We start from the raw sequence: 18,013 nt of genomic DNA on the forward strand, positions 1-18,013 counted from the left end.
TTATATTTGTGTGTGTGTTATGTATATTCATATATATACATATTATATATACATAATATATATAAAATCTCCAGAAAAACATACAAGAAACCAAGTGACTTGCTGGAGTCTTACTTTACATTGTATACTTTGGTGTCATGTGCATTTATGTGTGTATAAAGTGATGGAAAAGACCTAGAAGTTTGAATGACCACTGAGAGTTGATTAAAAAAAATAAGACTTTAATGTGAGGTTATATTAATAGGAGCATAGTGCTCTGACTGAAGAGTGTATATGTCCTGCCATACCCTGAGCTGGTTTGATACTCAGAGAGTGGTGTTTCCTGAGGGAGCCATGTTTGAGGAAAAACTTTGATAACTAGATCATACCTAGGAGAAGAGCTTGGCTAGAACTAGAAGCGGGTTGGAGGAGAAAACCTTGACAAGCACAGAGATGTGGGAGGAATGGAGGATCATGGAGTTTGGGCAATTCAAGATGCCTAGGCCTGGTGAGATGGGTGAGAAATATGCCAGCCCTCTCTAGTTTGTTGAAGGCTGGCTTTGGAAGCAGGAAGGGCCTGGTTATTTTAGTTGCTCTGAAGGATGGGACTTGGATGGATGGTTTGGAAAGTACAGGGAGGTAAATTTTGGCCTCAGCTTGGAGACATTTCTAATTAGAATGACCCATTCATCAGAAATGAGTTTTTTGCCCCAAGATGTATTCCAATAACCACGGATGATCATCTATCTAGAATGTTGGAGAGAGAGTCCCAGGGACCTGTATCTGGGGGCTCACTGCAGGCCGAGTGAAGCTGAATCTCTGTAGTTCAAGTCTGTAAATCTGCTTTATTGTTTATAATTTTATTTTATCTGATTTATTCTTATCTCAGATGCAGATACTTGAATTGATTTACACTCCTTGGTTCACAGTGTACTGTGACCTACTCAACCCCCTTCAATGTTCTTTTCATTTTCTTTTTCTTTTTCACCTGATCTCTTATTGCCCATATCTCACCCCAGAGCCAGATCCAGACCCCCATTCTGTGTTAGATATGTCTTGAAATACGCACCTCGTGAGGTTTTATGCATGTTTTATACTTTACGTAAGTGATATTACATTTTTTTTTCATTCAACTTTGCTATTAAGATCTATGTTTGTATATTTGGCTTGCTTCCAACCGCCTCTTAGACATTCAGGTTCCATGGACTCCCAACTCTTCAAATTTTGCTGCCATGAACACCTTGTACAAATCCTCTTTCATCCCTCCCTGGTCATTTTTCCAGGCTGGAGACCCATTTTTTGTGGGATTCTGAGATGCAGGCATACTCACCCCTAGTTGAATACAGCCAGATTGCTCTCAGAGTGGCTGCACAGCTTATCCTCTTGCCTATGGACCCCAAAGTCCCACCTCCCTGCTTGGAGCATGCTCTGCCTGTCTAATCTGTGCCATTCAGTTGGATGTGGAGGGACATAGTTATTTGAAACAGGCGTCTGTTTGGTGTCTAGTGAATTTGTGTGTTTCTTCCTTTTCTTCTCAGCCTTTGTATTTCCTCTTTTACTACATATGTGTCCATTAATGTATTTGCCTTTTTCCCCCTATTAGGGTTCCTTTTTGTTTATTGACAGAACTTTCTAAGCTATTAATTCCTGCTGGGTTTTTAGATTGTCCCTCTCTTCTCCCATTCTGAGAATCTTCTTTCTTATCAGATGTGCTAAGGATTATTCGGTTTTGGGAAGCCCAGGAGCATATATATGCAGCCTAATTTCTAATCCCCCCACTTTGTACTTTTTAAGGTTCTTAGGCTTTCTGAGAACCCTCCGTGGGGGCAGACAAAGAAGTCAGGAGGTGTAAGTGTGGGTGGGTGTGATTGTGAATATGTGATATGGAGCTGGAATGGCCACCATCTCTAGTGAGTTAGAGATATTGTGAAGATATTTAAGTGATCCACCCTGGCCAGACTTGTGGGATCCAAGTGGGGGAGAGGGGAATATGCGAAAGGTACTTCATTTAGAAAAGTCTAGAACATCTCATGTTCAGAAGATATCATCAATCAACTGAACTTTTCTTAATAATAGAAGCTTATCTTTTTCATCTCTGTGGAAGTTTTAAATTATGGCTGCAAAGATTTTGACACTGCTCCCATTGAGAGAGAGGAGAGTTTCTGATTCCTCCCATTGAATCTGGGAAGGGCTGGGTCTGGGTACTTTCTGTACCCAGTAGAACTCAGCAGAAATGATGCTGTGTGATTTCTGTGGCTATTATGGAACTAGTCGTGCCTTTTCTACCAGGTGTTTCTTGGAAACTCACTCTGGGGGAAGCTATTGTGTAAGCCATCTAACTCCTTGAGTCTGCCATGCCAGAGAGGACATGTGTAGATGCTCTGGTCAGCAACACCAGCTGAGCTCCCAGCCAACAATCAGCACCAACTGCCGGGCATGTGAGGGAGCTCTCTTGGATACCTAGCTCTGATATCCGATAGCAACTGCAGGAGAGGCCTTGAGTGGCAACTGCCTGGTCAAGCCCTTCCTGAAATTCTGACCCACAAAATGCTGAGATGACAAAATTACTGTGTGAATCACTAAGTTTGGGGGTAATTTTCTATGCAGCAATCGTAACCACAACCATCTCCTTGAACATAGTAAGCCCATTTTCTTTAAATCTTTGCTGTTAACTCTAATACAGGTAGACTATGTGGATCTAGTTCTATCATCTATTATTTCTGATGTTTTTAATATAATGTTGTCTGACTCTTTGTGTATAGTTATTTTTGATTATGTGTTGGACATTGTTTTTATATCTTTCTTAGAAATAATTGGAGCCTCGGATGATCAGCCTTTCTTCAGAAAGGACCCAACCCACATTTGTGCCTGGAGCATTGACAATACAGGGTCTTCTAATTCTATTTTAAGGATTGAGTAGAAACTAAGTTCTTTCTGGTTCACCCTTAGCTCCTAGGGTGTAGCCCTTTTTGGAGTGCCTGCCAAGAGAGAGGGAGTTCACTCAGTTCCACTACTGCAAACCCTGGACCTTCATTCCATGCGCTCATGGTCTCACAATGTTGTCAAAAGAATTGCTCAGCTTCTTGGGCTCTCAGGTGATTCTTCCCAAATGCTCATATACCCCAGGGCTTAGGGAGAGAGAAGGTTCCAAATTCCACTCTTATCTCTCTAGGTCTTAATCATGGCCCAGAAATTCTTTGCTATCTTGTTAGTTCTCTGATGTCTTTGAGCGGATTTTGAAATATTTTGTTCTGCTGCCCTAGTTGCCTTCAGTGAGTGTATCAGTTGACTTTTGTATATTTCTTTAAATACCAAAAATATAAAGAAAACTGAAATTATGTTCTCTGAAAGTCCTTGTTTAAAAATGTGATATGTACTCTTAAACCCTCTTAAACAGAAATTGATCGAATTCAATTTTCCACCGAAGACTGCTGTAATGAAAACAAAACCATGTCCCTAAGAGCTAGGGTCTGTCATTTGCTTTGCCTCTGTTTTAGTAGCTCAGGATTGCTTTCATTTTTTAGTTTTTGGGTAAACTTCTTATTGTTTATTTATTTATTTATTTATTTGCTGTCTGATATCTTTCATCTCAAAGAAAGATCATTCATCTCATCTTTAATAGCCTTTATTCCAATGAAATTATTTTAGTAAATATGAAAGCTACAGTCAAGTTAGCTTGAATAGTGTGTAATATAGGAGTACATAGTCCCTGATTCAGGCGGGGGAAAAGAAGTTCCAAATTATAATTGTCAGAGTTCTAAAGTATAATTGCCAAACTCTTGTCAGACAATTTTCAGGAGTGTCATTGGTCTGCTCAGCAGTCCCTTGATCTGAAACCTGGGTCCAGATGATAGAGTTGGTTAAATATGAGGGCCTGGATAAGTGTCATGACATCTTCTCTGACTTAGGTAACCCCACTGGAAATGGGGAATTTGAGGGAATGAACCTCACTCCGCAGTAGCTCAGGGGCTTTGGCCAGCCCTAGGCTGCCGTCTCTTTGTTTCTTAGGCCCCACCCTGTCTCCTGGCCAAGGAGACTCAAGAAACTCTGGCAGAGAACGTTGCTCCCTGCTGCCCAGCGGAGATGACCACTTCATGGAGAGTGGAGAGGGGAAGGAGGAGGAAAATGAAAAGAAAGGTCCCCTTTCAGACTTAAGACGATGTGGAGTGGCCGCCCCACTGGCTGCCAAGAGCTGACTCACCGGGCTGGGACGAGGTACCACAGGTGCACGCAGACCAGCAGACAATAGGCGCCTGTTGCAAACAGCTCCACACCCCAGAGAGACCACCAGGGTCAGGTGAAGATAGCCTCTGAGGGAGCGTGGGGGCTGGAAGGGCGGGCAGGAAAGGGCTCGGCCTGGAATCTGTCATTCTCCAACCTTCCCAGGGCCTGGCTCTGCACACTCACAACCACAGAGACCCTGTGATTTCACGACTGAGGGATAGAAGCCCTGGACCAGAGACCTGGACCACCACCTTGGAGTGTGGGTCACCTTCACCTTCACCTCCCAGCAGTAACTGCTGCTGTCAACATGCTCTGTGACATTGGAGAAGGTACACACCTTTTCTTTTTTGCAGAGGCCAATGTTTCTTTTGATAAATTCTGCATCTCAATATTTAGTACACATTGACACATAAATTATTGATTCCTATTTACTACTTGAATAAATGAATAAAATAGGGTGTTGGATTTTCTTTCCTTTTTTTTTTTAACCAGGAATTGAACCCAGGGGTGCTTAACCATTGAGCCACATCCCAAGCCCTTTTTATTTATTTTTTTTTTAAATTTTGAGACAGGGTCTTACTGAGTTGCTTAGGGCCTTGCTAAGTTGCTGGGGCTGGCTTTGAATTCGCAATCTTCCTGCCTTAGTCTCCCAAGCCTCTGGGATTACAGGCATGTGCTACCATGCTTGGCTCTTTGCACATTTTTTATTGGTGCATTAGAGTTGTACATAATGATGGGGTTTGTTGTTACACATTTGCACAGGCACATGGTACAACAATACAATTTGGTCTGTACCACTCCCTGACACTTGCCCCCTCCCTCCCCACTTCCCAACCCTGATCCTTTTCCTCTACTGAGCTCCTTTTGATTTTCATGAAATCCCCACATCCCTCCCCTGCTCCTTTCTCTTCCTTTTTTCTTTCTCGCTTCCATAGATGAGAAAAAGCACATGACCCTTGACCTGAGTTTGGCTTATTTTGCTTAACATAATGGTCTCGAGTTCCATCCATTTTCCTGCAAATGGCATAATTTTGTTTTCCTTTTTGGTTGAATCAAACTCCATTGTGTATATTACACCACATTTTAAAAATATTCATTCATGGATGGACTCCTAGGCTGGTTCCCTAGCTTGGCTATTGTGAATCAAGCTGCTATAAACATGAGTATATCACTGTAGTAAGATAACCTTCATTCTTTAGGATGAATTCTGAGGAGTGGTCTAACTGGGTCACATAGTGGTTCCAAGCCCACTCCTTTGAGGATCCTCCATAATGATTTCTGAAGTAGTTGCCCTAATTTACAATCCCACCGATAGTGTGAAAGGGTTCCCTTTCTCCACGCCCTCTCCAGCGGGTATTGTTATTTGGATTCTTGATAACTGCCTTTCTGACTGGTGCCAGATGAACTCTTTCTGCAGTTTTGATTTGCACGTCCCTTATTGCTAGTGCTGCTGAACATTGTTTCGCATCTGTTGGTCATTTGTATTCCTTCTTTTGAGACATGTCTGTTTAATTCATTTGCCTATCTAATTATTAGGCTATTTGATTTTCGGGTGCTAACTTTTTTGAGTTCTTTATATATTCTACATATTAACCCTCTGTCCGAAGGGCAGCTAGCAAAGATTGTCTCCCATTCTGTAGGCTCTCTCTTCACATTCCTGTTTCCTTTGCTGTGCAGAAGCTTGTTCATTTGATGCCATCCCATGCATTAACTCTTGGCATTATTTCCTGAGATTGAGGGGTCCTGTTGAGAAAGTCATTGCCTGGCACATACCTTTTCTGAGCCTAATTTTACCCCTGAACTCCTCATCTAAAGTATCTTATTAAGTCTTCCCCTGGTCTTTGAAGTAGGTACTATGATTAGTCCCATTTCACAGATGAGAAAACAGGCACAGATGGCCCAACGATGCACAGCTGAAAGCTAGGTTCCCAGGCCAGAGCCGTGTCAGCCTGGAGTCCCTGCCCACCCCTGTTCCACGCAGCTACTGGAGTGGACCAGGACCTAACCCCCTGCATCCTGGCAAACAGAATGCCTGCTCTGGGGCCTTGGCAGAGGCCTTCGGGGTGACGTGGTCGGGGAGCTTCCCTCCTGGAGAAGGGGAGCTGAGCAGCTCCTGGCAAGGTGATGGGCAGCGTGGAGGTGAGGGCAGTAGGGCTGGGGACTGAGGCCTGGGGTTCTGAGCTGACAGTCTACGTGTTGGGGGTCTGTGTGGAAGGTCTGCGTGGGGGTCTCTGCACTGAGACAGGCCATTCATGGCTCTGTGCATTGCCAGCTACAAACTCAGGCAAGTTTCAGAGAGTTTTAGGGCCTCAGTTTCTCATCTGTAAAATGGGAATGAATACAGCGGCTCAAGGGGTGGCACATGTAACAGCACGTCGTGGTGTGGTGGCCCACGGGGAGCGTCCAGTACAGCCCCTGCCCCTCTGCCTCCTCCTCTCTGCGGGAGGCCTCACTCTTCTTGTCTTTCCTCAGAGGCCTCCTTGGCCCAGTGTTGGGCAGTCTGGCATCCCCTGTGGCCTGTCCACCCCTCCTCCTTAGAGTTCACCCCCTGAGTGAGCCCAGCTCCTTCTCTCCTTCCCTCAGGGCCGGATGCATCTCCCTGATGCTCTGCAGGGGCCCAGTCCTCGTCCCCACGGTGCGCTTTCTCTGCCTCCACCTCACTGAAAGGAGCTGAGGTGCAGCCACCCCAGAGTTCAATGTCTGGAGACCCAGCCCGGCTCCCCCTGGGTCAGACCTGACCCTCATTGGAGTCTCCCCACTGGAAAGCAAGGCTGTGAAGGGCTGGCTCTCACAGGGGCTCCAGGGTGAGCCCAGACAGGGGGAGCGGGTGGATAAGCGAGGCAGGAGGCCACGCAGCTCCCCGCCCCATCTTGCTGCTGTCCAGAGCCTCCTGGGTTCTCTGCCTGAAGAAAGAAAACTTGCTGTCCGGTGTTGAAGGCCAGGGCCTTGATAAGGAATTAAGTGAGCAAATCCAGCCTGCATGTTAATCCTTCCTGCTCAGAGTGACCGGGGGAGCTCGGCTGGGCGAAGGCCTGGCTGGGACCAGTCATGTCTAGACCCAGCTATCGAGGCGGCAGACAATTAGCCAATTAGGCTGGAAAGATCCAGGTCTGGCTTCTGGAGCTCTGGGCTGTATCTCCCAAGAGGGCAGGACCTTCTGCAACGCAGGTTTAGGTGACTAGGGGTCAGCTACAGGGACATGCTCAGGGCCCCCAGGGTACCCCAATGAGGGAAGCTTCAGCCTTGTGTTCACTACCCCCATCTGCATCCAGTGTCCAAGCCCCGTCTTGGCAGAGAGTGTGGCACAAAGCCACTACTCAGTGACAGTCAGCTGCTGTCATTATTATTGCTTTTATTGTTTCCACCATGCTCAGAGCCTGTGATGTGACATTTTTTTCCAGTAAGTCACATTATTTACCCTTGTTTAAAGGTGGGGAAAAAATTGAGTGGTGATTCAAACCCAGGTCTCCATAAGCACACACCTTAAAGCTGATCTCTGAGTATTACACGGTGCTGGGCTCCTCCATCAGGGTTCCTGGGGCCAGGAGAGCTCAGGAGTCTGTGTCTTAAGGACCTCCTGCCATCTGTCACAGCTCTCCTCGGGCAGGCAGTCTGACTCTGAGCAGGCTGAGGCCATGAGGAGAGCACCACCCCTGTGCCCACTCACCTCCGCTTCCCTGAGCCCCCAGAGCCACCCAGGGTGGGGGCAGGAGAGAGGACACATCCTTTCAGCCACTTGTCTCTTTAATCCATTGAGAAACCCTTGGTGGCATGGCCTCTCCCCAGAGGCAGGGTGGTGGCAGGGGTGGGAGGGTGGCATTCCAGGTGGAGGGGATCCCCAGCATGGTCTCTGGGCCAGCCTGGCAGGCTCTTGTCTGCCTCCATGATGGGGAAGACCCAGAGAGGGGCCTCAGCTGCTCTGAGACCACCTGGGTCCGAAGAGAGAAGCGGGCTCTCAGGCCGACGGCTCCTGCACTGGGGCCACCCACCCCACAGCAGCTGGGAGGGTCTGTTTCTCATTAGCCTCTCTGGGCCTCGAGGAAACCAAGGCTTGAGGCCGGCCAGCGACCTTGTGGTTTTGGAAGGAAGAGGAGGCCGAATCCTCAAGTTCCTGGGGTCTCTGCATTCCGAAGCCTGTATGGGCACACGCACATGTATGTGCACACACATGCACACGAACTGGCAGGCACACGTTCAGGCAGAACCACACCTACACATGCACAGTGGGCTCGAGGCTGCAGGCTTGAGGGGAAGCCCTAGGCCCCAGGTAACCTGTAAGGCCTCAGCAGTCGGGGAGGCAGGAGGACCTGGCCTCAGAAGATCTCTCCCTGGCTGGTCCCAGAGTCTCCCAGCTCTGTCCCTTCCTCTTGAGGCTGTCTGGTGCTGGTTCAGGGGACGCCATCCACTCTGGCCAGGCTCTGACAGGTTGTCCCTCTCCATCTCGTCCCAGAGGCCAAGGAGGGAGGCTCATGAGGTGTGAGGAGCCTCTTAGTGAAGCCCATCCTTCTCTTGTCCCCTAAGACATTGAATCATAGTCCCCACCAACAAAGGCCAGGACTGGAGACCAAGGAGCACCTCTCACCAAGGCTGGTTCTTGATGGGTGGCCAGGTGGGCACAGGTCAGACCTGTCAACCTGAGACCCGGATGTCAGGTTCCTCCCTCCCTGGTCAGCTTCAGGGCTGGCTCCCCCAGCAGTGATCAGAACTCCTTCCTGCTAGGGCCTGGGATCCTGGTGCCCTGGGCCAGGAGGGAATGGCATTAGGGTCCTGGGGCCTGGGAGGGCCACAGCTTGAGCTCCCAGGGCTCTCCAGAGCTAGTCCCCCAATGGCCTCTGAGATGAGCACTGTTCTTCACCAGCCTCACTGGACTTCGGGGAAACTGAGGTTGGAGGCCAACCAGCAGGAGATTTCATTAACAGGAAACAAACTTCCTCAGAAAGGACTGGGGACACCATTTGGGGATCAGTAGTTCTTGCTGATTCATAGTCATTATAGGCAGAGCCGCTGCCCTGGCCATGCCTGACACTGGCCTTTTGCCAACTCTTAAGACCTGCCCCTCTTCCTGGGCAGAGGACTGACAGCTGAAGGGGTCCTGCCCTGGGCCCATTCTGGATCAGGAGCTGGGGAGACTTCAGGCCGTGCCAGCCCGAGGTTGACAGTCTGAACCGGGAGATGCCCATTCTCCACAGAGATGGGCCACAGGCAGCAGGCGAGGCTCCAGAGAAGGAAGCAGACAGGGCCAGAATGTAAATCGCTTCCCTCAAAGATGGCTGAGCTGTGTCCAGAGGCATGGACGGTTCAAGGGTCCTCCCCGAGGGGCAGGGAGCAGGGGTGGACCTCAGGGTGCAGAGAGAAACATCCCTGTCTCCAGGGTGTGAGAGAAGCAGCCTTGGGCCCAGACTGTCTGGGTTTGTCCTCTGGTCTGACCCTCAGAAGCCGAGACTCAGGCAAGTTATTTAAGGCCTGTGTGCTCCATAAAACAGGACGATAATAGTTCCACCCAGTAAAACTGTTTCAAGAATTAAATGAGATATTCCAGATAAAACACTCAGAAAGTGCCTGGTACATGGTAAGCCCGCAGCCGGCGTTAGACATCATAGCTGTGGGCTGGGGGTGGGGGCGGTGGGCCAAAACTCACCCTAAAGGGTTTTAATTGACTGTTGACATTTGGTTTCCTCCGCTGGACTCTGAGTTCCACAGGTCCTTTATCTCTCATGCCTGGCACATCTCAGGGACTCAAAAACACGTGTTGAAAGGATGAACACAGGAACGAGTGAACTAGGGAGAATGGGGCACCGAGAGAAGCTTCTGGAAAGAGGCAGGACTTGGGGAAGGACCCCACAAAGGAGGTGGGGATAGCTGGAGTCCAAGCCGGGAGGCCTCTGGCTGACTGGCGTCCACCTGGGCTGTGGCGAGGCTCCTGAGGACAGGAGCCCAGGCAGGCCCAGGGGATCAGGGTGGGAGGAGGCGAGAGAGATGGATCTGGCCGGAGCCCACCACGGAAGCCGGACAGCTGTGTCCCCTTCTGGGTCTCGAGGGTCCGGGGTGGGCTGAGGCTGACCACGGAGGTGAGGATTGATGGGAAAGGGCCGGAGGGACAGCTGGGGCCCTTCAGCCTGAACCCCTTTCCCCCTCCACACAGACACTAGGGACCGTTTATGGAGCCTGGAGTTGGGTTGTCACCGGGAGAAAAGCCAGCCTCCTCCACAGACCCCTGGGCCAGAGGAGAGGCAAGTGCTGGAGATAAGAGGGTTTTAAACAAATAAACTGCCCCGTGAGACTTAAAAGAGGAAAGCCTATGAGCTTTCTCTCCCCTCCTTTCTCTTTTCTCTCCTTCTCTCTCTCTCTCTCCCTCCCACTTCCTTCCTCCTGCTTTCAGTCTTGCTGAGCGGCCTGTCTTCCAGGGACCAAAGCCCCCTTCAGGGTATCACCCTGGGCCGACAGCCGAGGACCTGTGCATTTTCCTGATGTGACGCTCTATGGGTCACCCTGTCAGTGCCTCCTCAAGGTCCAAGTGGCCCAGCCTCAGGGAGCCCTGTCCGAGGAGGGAGGGAGATGGATACACCCCACGCATCAGCCTGTGGCTTCCCTTTCATGGAGGGAGCAAGAGGGGTGTGGAGTGAAGTGGGTCCAGAACCTGCACCGCAAAGAGGGAGTGAGAACTTTCTGGAAGCTGTCAGGTAAAGAGCCCTGGGGAAAGCTGATACCCCAGAGCCCTGTGTGCGGTTTTCAGGAGCCCCATGCCACTCTCCATCCCCAGTCTGTCCTGAGGAGCAGGGAGGGTCACTGGAGTCCAGTCTCCCCTTGGGGCAGAGGTGATCCAGGCTGGAGAAGCAAGATGCTGGGAGAGGCCTGCTGAGTGGCCCTCTGGAGTCTGGGATGAGTGACCAGAGGGCACTCAGGCTTCCTGGAGTGGCAGGGAGCCTGTCAGTGACATGCTGAGCCTCACACGGCCCAGGACATATGTATGGAGGGGGGTGAGAAGTGGGCAGAAGCCCTCAGCCATGAGACGCAGCCGGGCTCCTGTGTGTCCTCCTCCCCTGGAAACACCCCTGCTCCCTGGCCCTGGAGCCTCCCCAGCAGGACCTCAGAGGGCAGAGACATTGGGGACTGGATGGGAGCGTGTTGGTTTCTCCCCGTCACATCATGATCGGTGCGTGCCGCCTGGCCACAGGCAGGCCTGTGGGATGCTGGCGGAAGTTCCCATGGCCTCCGGGGAAGTGGGAGGCTCCAGGGGAGGGCGAATGTGAGGCTCAGATGGCTTCCCTGGCTGCGGCCTTCCTACTGATGGGGAAGACCCCTCTGGGGGCCAGATGATGAGCTTAGTTCATCTGCAGGCATTTGCAAACACCGGTACTGGGAAGCCCCCCATGGTGAAAAAGGAGAAATGGCACAGAGAGGGGAGGCCACATGCCTAGACTCACACCGCATTAAGCATTCCCAACTCTACCCTCCAGGCTGCGCAGAATCTGCAAAAGTCAAACTTGCCCTCTTCATACACTTGTGCGCATATGTGGGTGCCAATGGGGTATGCTCTCCAGGCCCGGTGACTGTGGCCAGGCCCTGGAAGGAGTCCCAAGCGCAGCCCTGTCCAGACCCCCCACCTTATGGTCAGCAGAAGCAACCCACATGGGTTGGCCCCAGACTTGCAGGCGACATTCTCTCATCACTCCATTAGCTGCCCTCCCACTGACAGTCCACAGGCAGTTCGCATCTAGCCTGGCGCGCCCCCCGGGCCCAGCAGGAGCATCAGGACCCGGCTCCAAGGATGAGTCTTCAGGGACCGCTGGGCCACAGCACTTTTCAAAAGAGCCCAGTCTGAGCAGGCAGATTAGTCTCAGGGAACTGCCTCGCTCCTCAGTGCCCAAGACAGACCTGGGGATCTTGTGCGGTCCATCTCCCTCATCTTCCCTTCCAGAAGAGGGAGAGAAAAGCACAGGACAGCCAGTTGTGGGAGAGGGAGCGATGCCTTCAATCAAAATGCCTGAACGTGGATGCAAGCACACTTCATGCAAACATATGCAAATAGCATGCAAATCCACCCAGGGAGGGGCGGACATGTGAAAATCAGGGCGCTGCAAAGTCCTGACAATGAAGCCCTCTGTTCTCCTGAACGGGATCCAAAGGTCCCCCCCAAGGACCCCGAGACAGAGCTTGGGACTTCCTGCCTCATCAGAAACCTCGCCCTCCCGTTCCGGCTCCTCCTCCCTCTCTGCCGAGGGCCTCTCTGCTGACCTCCCGTGGGCTGTCCCTGGGGCCAGGTCTGGAGCACACGGTGGTGCAAATGGAGCCCCCTCTACCTGTCCCCGGCCACACCCCTCATGCCCTCCTCTTCCCAGCCTCTGCCTCCCTTCCAATGCCTGCAGCTGCCCATCCCCCACGGCACAGTCTCTACCCAAGTCCACGTTAGTCCCCACAAAGGGGCCTGAGTGGTCGGTCTGCCCAGGGAAAGACAGCCTCCCGGGGCCCTCTGTTGTTCCCAGCACTGCCCAGCACACAAAGGATGCTCCCTAACAGATGAGTGATGGAATAAATGAATGAATCAACACAAATTCAAAGGCACGGTCATTCCCCTCTGGGGACCCGCCGAGCTTCCCGCTCACCATTTTCACAGCTGGCCTTGTGTTGGAGCTGGAGTGTTTGTACTCTTCCCGGAGCAGCTGGGGCTGCGCAGGAGGAGGGTCCCGCGTCTCCTTCTCCCCCCCCAACCTGGGACCTCGGTGGAGGGCTCTTGCGTGAGCATGTCTCACGAGGTCCCTGGGTGTCTTCTCTCTCACCTCAGTGGACTCTGAGGACCTGAATGAGGAGGACAGGCTCAGTCCCCTCCAGCGCTCAGGACCTGGCACACAGTGGACACTCAGTAGCGGGGCGGGTGGATGGGTAAATGGGGATCGGGCGTCTGCCATGGGACTCGGAGGGATTCGACTCCTGGGCAAATAAAGGCTGTAGTGAAGGGGTGATGGGTGGATAAATGAATGACAGACACATGACAGGCCTGCGGGGGGCTCAGGATGCTGGGAGCTTTCCTGCCCCCAGCCCAGTACCCCTGTACACACACCTGCCCGGTGCTCGGATCTGAGCTCCTCTCCTGATTTTGGTCTGGGGCAGCTTCAGCCTCCAGGCCCCTCCAGCCTCCCCTGTCCTCGCTCTTGCCACAGCCCTGGCTGCCCTTGGCTCTTCAAGGGGCCTCCACCCATCCCACCCCATATGAGATCCCATATGACTCCTGGAACGGAGATGGCTGCTCGGCTGGAGTCCTGGCCTGGGCCGTGCTTCCCTCCTGTCCCTGCAGCCCCCATGGGCTCAGGACAGCGCTACCCTGCTTTCTAGGAGCAGGACTAGAGCACCAACCCCCTAGGGAGTGGGAGTCTCGGAACAGGTTTGGCAGGAGGTCCCAGCCTGGTGGTGGAAGGAATCGGGACCATCAAAAAGTGCGGGTAGCTTGAGAGACGATCAGAGCTGGAACACATGTCTGAAAAACTAAAACCGAAACAAGAGAGCTCATGGTCAGACAAGAGAAAGGACATCCTAAGAGCAGAGGTTAAGGGAGAAGTGCCGTGGCTGAGGCAGAAGTCAATGCTCTGATGCTTAAATTTAGGGACTATTGGAGAAAAAAAAAAGAGAGAGATAATTTGAATTCATCTCTGCTTCCAAGTTTTCAGTGTTTGCCTAATCCTGTGGCCACCGTGTGCTGCTTACAAAACAGGTGGCAAGCATTGTGGGCCTCTCCATGAAGAAGAAATTAAGTTCTGAGAGGTCGCGGGACTGGTGGAAGGCTCTCAGCACAGATGTTGAGGACCAGGGTCCAGAGCTCTTATGAACGAACCTGGATTATTGGCTCTCCCTCATCTTGAGTCGGTTGGCATATTTTATTTACTTTTATTATCATAGTTATTATTATTGAGGGCTACAGATGGAGCCGGGCCTTATGCATGCTAGGCAGGCGCCCTACCTCTGACACTGCCCAGGTCCGCCAAGCTCGGCGTGTTTTCTTAATGCTGAGGTCTGATGCTGATTTCTTTGCTTGGGTAAGAAACAAATGGGAAATGGAAGGTGGGGGGGGCGCCTCCCCAAGATCGTGGAAGCACCCGATCCTGTCCCTGGAACAGCACGGGGGTCTGCGGAGAAGATTCTCTCCCAGGCAGAAAAAGGCAGGGCGCGCCCAGCCAGAAGGGGGCCTGGTCAAGAAGGAGCCTGGGCTTCCATCCGTGGCAGACGCCTCTTTGACCCCATCTGGGCGGCCCCCCTCTCCTTCCCCGTGTGGCCAGCACCCCTCGTCCCGGCTCGGCCAGTCCCCGCCTTGCCCCAGGCTGCAAACAAGGCCCTGTTGACAATCCGCAGGGGCTAAACACGCGATAACAGGGTCCCAGCACGCCAGACATCCCAGCAGCGGGCAGGGCCCTGCGCTGTGACGGAGGATGCTTTGAATACATCATCCTGTCAACCGAGTTTATTATTCTTTCGCTCAAGATAAACTACAGCCGCCAACGAGGGGCTGTATAAATTCCAGGCTCAGAAGTCGAGTGGAGCAGCCCTCCTCGACGGACACTCACACGCACACACACATAAATCCTGCTGAGAAAACACCACCGGCCGGCTCTCTGGGGGGCTCGGGAGCCTCTGTCTCCTGGGGTGGTCCTGGGAGCAGCTGCAGACACCAGGGGTCCCAAGTCTTAGAACTATCCTCAGGCTACTCGCTGGGCCAGGCCTGAGGCGACTTCCTCTGTGGGCCAGGGGCGGCCTCTCCAGGGGAAACATCTGTCCCCAGGGTCAGGCCCTCTCTCGGCCTGAAGCCTCAGCCCTGCTGTGGGTGGCCATGGCGCCCACCACCTGGTCCTCTGTCGGGGAAGGGGCAGGCTCTCGGACTCAGACATGGGCAGAGAACGGACCCGGATGAAGACTCCTGAAGCAATCAGGGTCCATCCTGGGGGACGGGGGTAGCCGGGGAATGCCAAAGAATCCCTGTCACCTCCAGACACAGGTGCCCAGAAGACAAGCCCGGCCTGTCCCCCCAGGTGTCCCTGGCCACTGACACTGAGTGGGGGGTCTCTATGGACTTCATCTCAGTCTCGTCCTGTCTCCCTTGGGGACTTAGGGTAAGAAATGAAACCAAACAGTGCTCAGTGCTGGGACAATAAGGAAGGCTGGGGGCACAGTGGAAGGAACTTGGGCTTTGGTGGCAGACCAGGACTGACTCTCCAGCCCTCAGCTTCCTTATCCATAAAATGGGCAAATAACTGCCCCCCTGGTATCCTCACAGGGCCCACGGGGGGGGGGGGGTGCAGCCCTCTGCCTAGCACTCTCCCTCCCCCTGCTCCTGAGAGGTCTGCTCAGACCCCACTGAATCAAACCCCATCTTGCCTTGATTTTTTTTCTTTCCCACCATCTATTTTCTTCTTTCTTGTGTTTTGGTTTGGTTTATTCTACTGTCTTTCCCATTCCCATCCCCCAACCCATGAACTTCCACCCGCCACATTGTGTGTTAGCATTCGCGGATCAGAGAGACCATTTGGCCTTTGGGTCTTTGGGATCGGCTTATTTCATTTAGCATGATATTCTCCAGTTTCATCCATTTACCAGCAAATGTTATAATGTCATTCTTCTTGGGGCTGGGGCTTTGGCTCAGTGGTAGCGCACTTGCCTGGCATGCATGAGGTACTGGGTTTGATTCTCAGCACCACATATAAAAAAATAAAAGATCTACCAACAACTAAAAAAAAATAATAATAATGTCATTCTTCTTTATGGCTGCATAATATTCAGTTGTGTATATGTACCACATTTTCTTTATCCATTCATCTGTTGAAGGACATCTAGGTTGGTTCCATAGCTTAGTTATTGTGAATTGAGCTGCTATGAACATTGATGTGGCTGTGTCAATGTAGTATGCTGATTTTAAGGCCTTTGGGTATAAACATAGGATTGGTATAACTGGGTCAGATGGTGTCCATTCCAAATGGACCAAAACTTGGTTCCATTCCAAGTTTTCTGAGGAATCTCCATACTGCTTTCCAGAGTGGTTGTACCAATTCGCAGTCCCGCCAGCAACGTATGACTGTGCCTTTTCCCCACATCCTCACCAACATTTATTGTTGCTTGTATTCTTGATAATTGCCATTCTGACTGAAGTGAGATCACCATCTATTTTCTACTTATTATTTGCTTGGTCTGTTGTCTTGCTTTTTCCACTAGAATGTGACATTCCTGAGGCTGGGGACTTTGCTCACTGCCGTATCCCCGGCACCCAGAACTGTGTCTGGCACATGGTAAATATTATTGGTCGAAGAGACAAAAATAAAGTACTAAAAGCTGTGCCAGGTACACAGTAGGTGTCCAAGGCATATGGTTATTATTTTCATTCCTATTTCCACCTACATTACACATGGTCAAACTAAATATGGGGCAGTGCTCAGCCCCAAAGGTGGAGGAGGAAGGACAGGAAGAGCTTTCAGGTTGCAGATGTCTCACATGAGCTGTGTGACCTCGGGAAGGTGCATCTCGGTCTCTGAATCCTGGTTTCCGGCCTCATCCCTCAGGAGCCCCCACACCTGTTCTGTTTTGCCGTCACCTAGAAGGGTGGCCAGGCAGTCATGTCCCTGCTGCTATTTTGGCTCTCAGCTCAGGAGCAGACGGGACCCAAGGCCAGATGCCCGAATGAGGTCACGACTTAGGGATCTAATGTCATCCTGACACGGGAGCAGAGTGGTCACCTGCTTGGTGATGTAGACACAAGGACGGTCACCTCACCAACAGGGGGACATGCTGCGAGCTCCTGACAGGTGAGAAGCTGCCTCCAGATGCCCCTTCTTTTTCCAACCCCCCCACCCCACTTCTGTTCCAAAGAAGATGGAGCTCGCTGCCGTAGGTATAGGCCCTGTTGGTCTCGCAGGCAGGGCGGCCCCTTGTCCCCTGTGGGCCCTGGGGACTGTCCACTTGGAGGTCAGCACACACTGGGGGCGGATAGCTTCTGGCACATTCTCCCAACCTCACCCTACACAATGGAGAGCCTACAGGGCCATCACGGAAGGGTCCAGAGCTGATGACTCCCGGCCCACCTCCTCCCCGCAGCGTGTGCATTCAGATCACACAAAGGAGCAAGCAGGAGAATGGGGAAAGTGAGCTCTTCAGACCCCGCAGACACCAGGCAACTATCTCTTCCCCGTCGTGGGAAAATATAGCAGCTCAACAGGAAAGACGCAGGTGGAGTCTGTGCAGGTACAGCCTCAGGTGGGACACCAGGGTCCTCCCCAGGGAGCCTGTGGGCCACAGGGACCCTGCACATGAAGACTCGCTAGGCTAGAGCTTGCTCAGGTCGGGGAGACAGAGGGGCACCTGGAGGAGGGCTTCCAGGGGGAGGTGACTCTAGAAGAACTAAAGTGGCCAGTTGAACTGCTCCCTGGGTGCAGAAATGGAGTGGAGGTGAGAGACAGGAGTGGAGGTGAGAAACAGGAGTGGAGGTGAGAGACAGGAGTGGAGAGACAGCCTGCTAGGAAAGGACCAGGGACCAGATAACACCCGTGGGGAGTGGCCGGACAGAAGAAAGGGCCCCGGCTTAGCCTGTGAAACCTGCTGGACCTTCAGGGATGGAGTGGCTCTGCTGGGCAGGATAGAGGACATTGGCATAGCTTTCAGCCACCTTCTGTGGCCACAGAGTAGCAAAGGGATAGGGAGCCTGGGACTGGCCGCTTCCACAGTGGTGCACCGAGCCACGCTGGGGCCCAAGTGCCAGCTGCGATTCCACCCGCTCCCCATCCTTGCTTGGTGACCCTCCCTGGGCCTCTCCATCTTCCCTACTTTTCTGAAGACCCTG

General features: G+C 52.1%; 1 long non-coding RNA gene across 1 annotated transcript; it reads left to right on the forward strand.

Moving 5' to 3' along the window:
* Window positions 1-1,201: 1,201 nt before the first annotated feature.
* LOC144366198 (uncharacterized) lies at window positions 1,202-4,668 on the forward strand. The gene is made up of 2 exons (XR_013425148.1): window positions 1,202-4,276; window positions 4,366-4,668. It is a non-coding gene; the product is annotated as an uncharacterized LOC144366198 (long non-coding RNA).
* The last annotated feature ends 13,345 nt before the right edge of the window (window positions 4,669-18,013 follow it).

This window comes from Ictidomys tridecemlineatus, chromosome 8 (assembly GCF_052094955.1).
Source record: "Ictidomys tridecemlineatus isolate mIctTri1 chromosome 8, mIctTri1.hap1, whole genome shotgun sequence".
NCBI classification, from domain to species: domain Eukaryota; kingdom Metazoa; phylum Chordata; class Mammalia; order Rodentia; family Sciuridae; genus Ictidomys; species Ictidomys tridecemlineatus.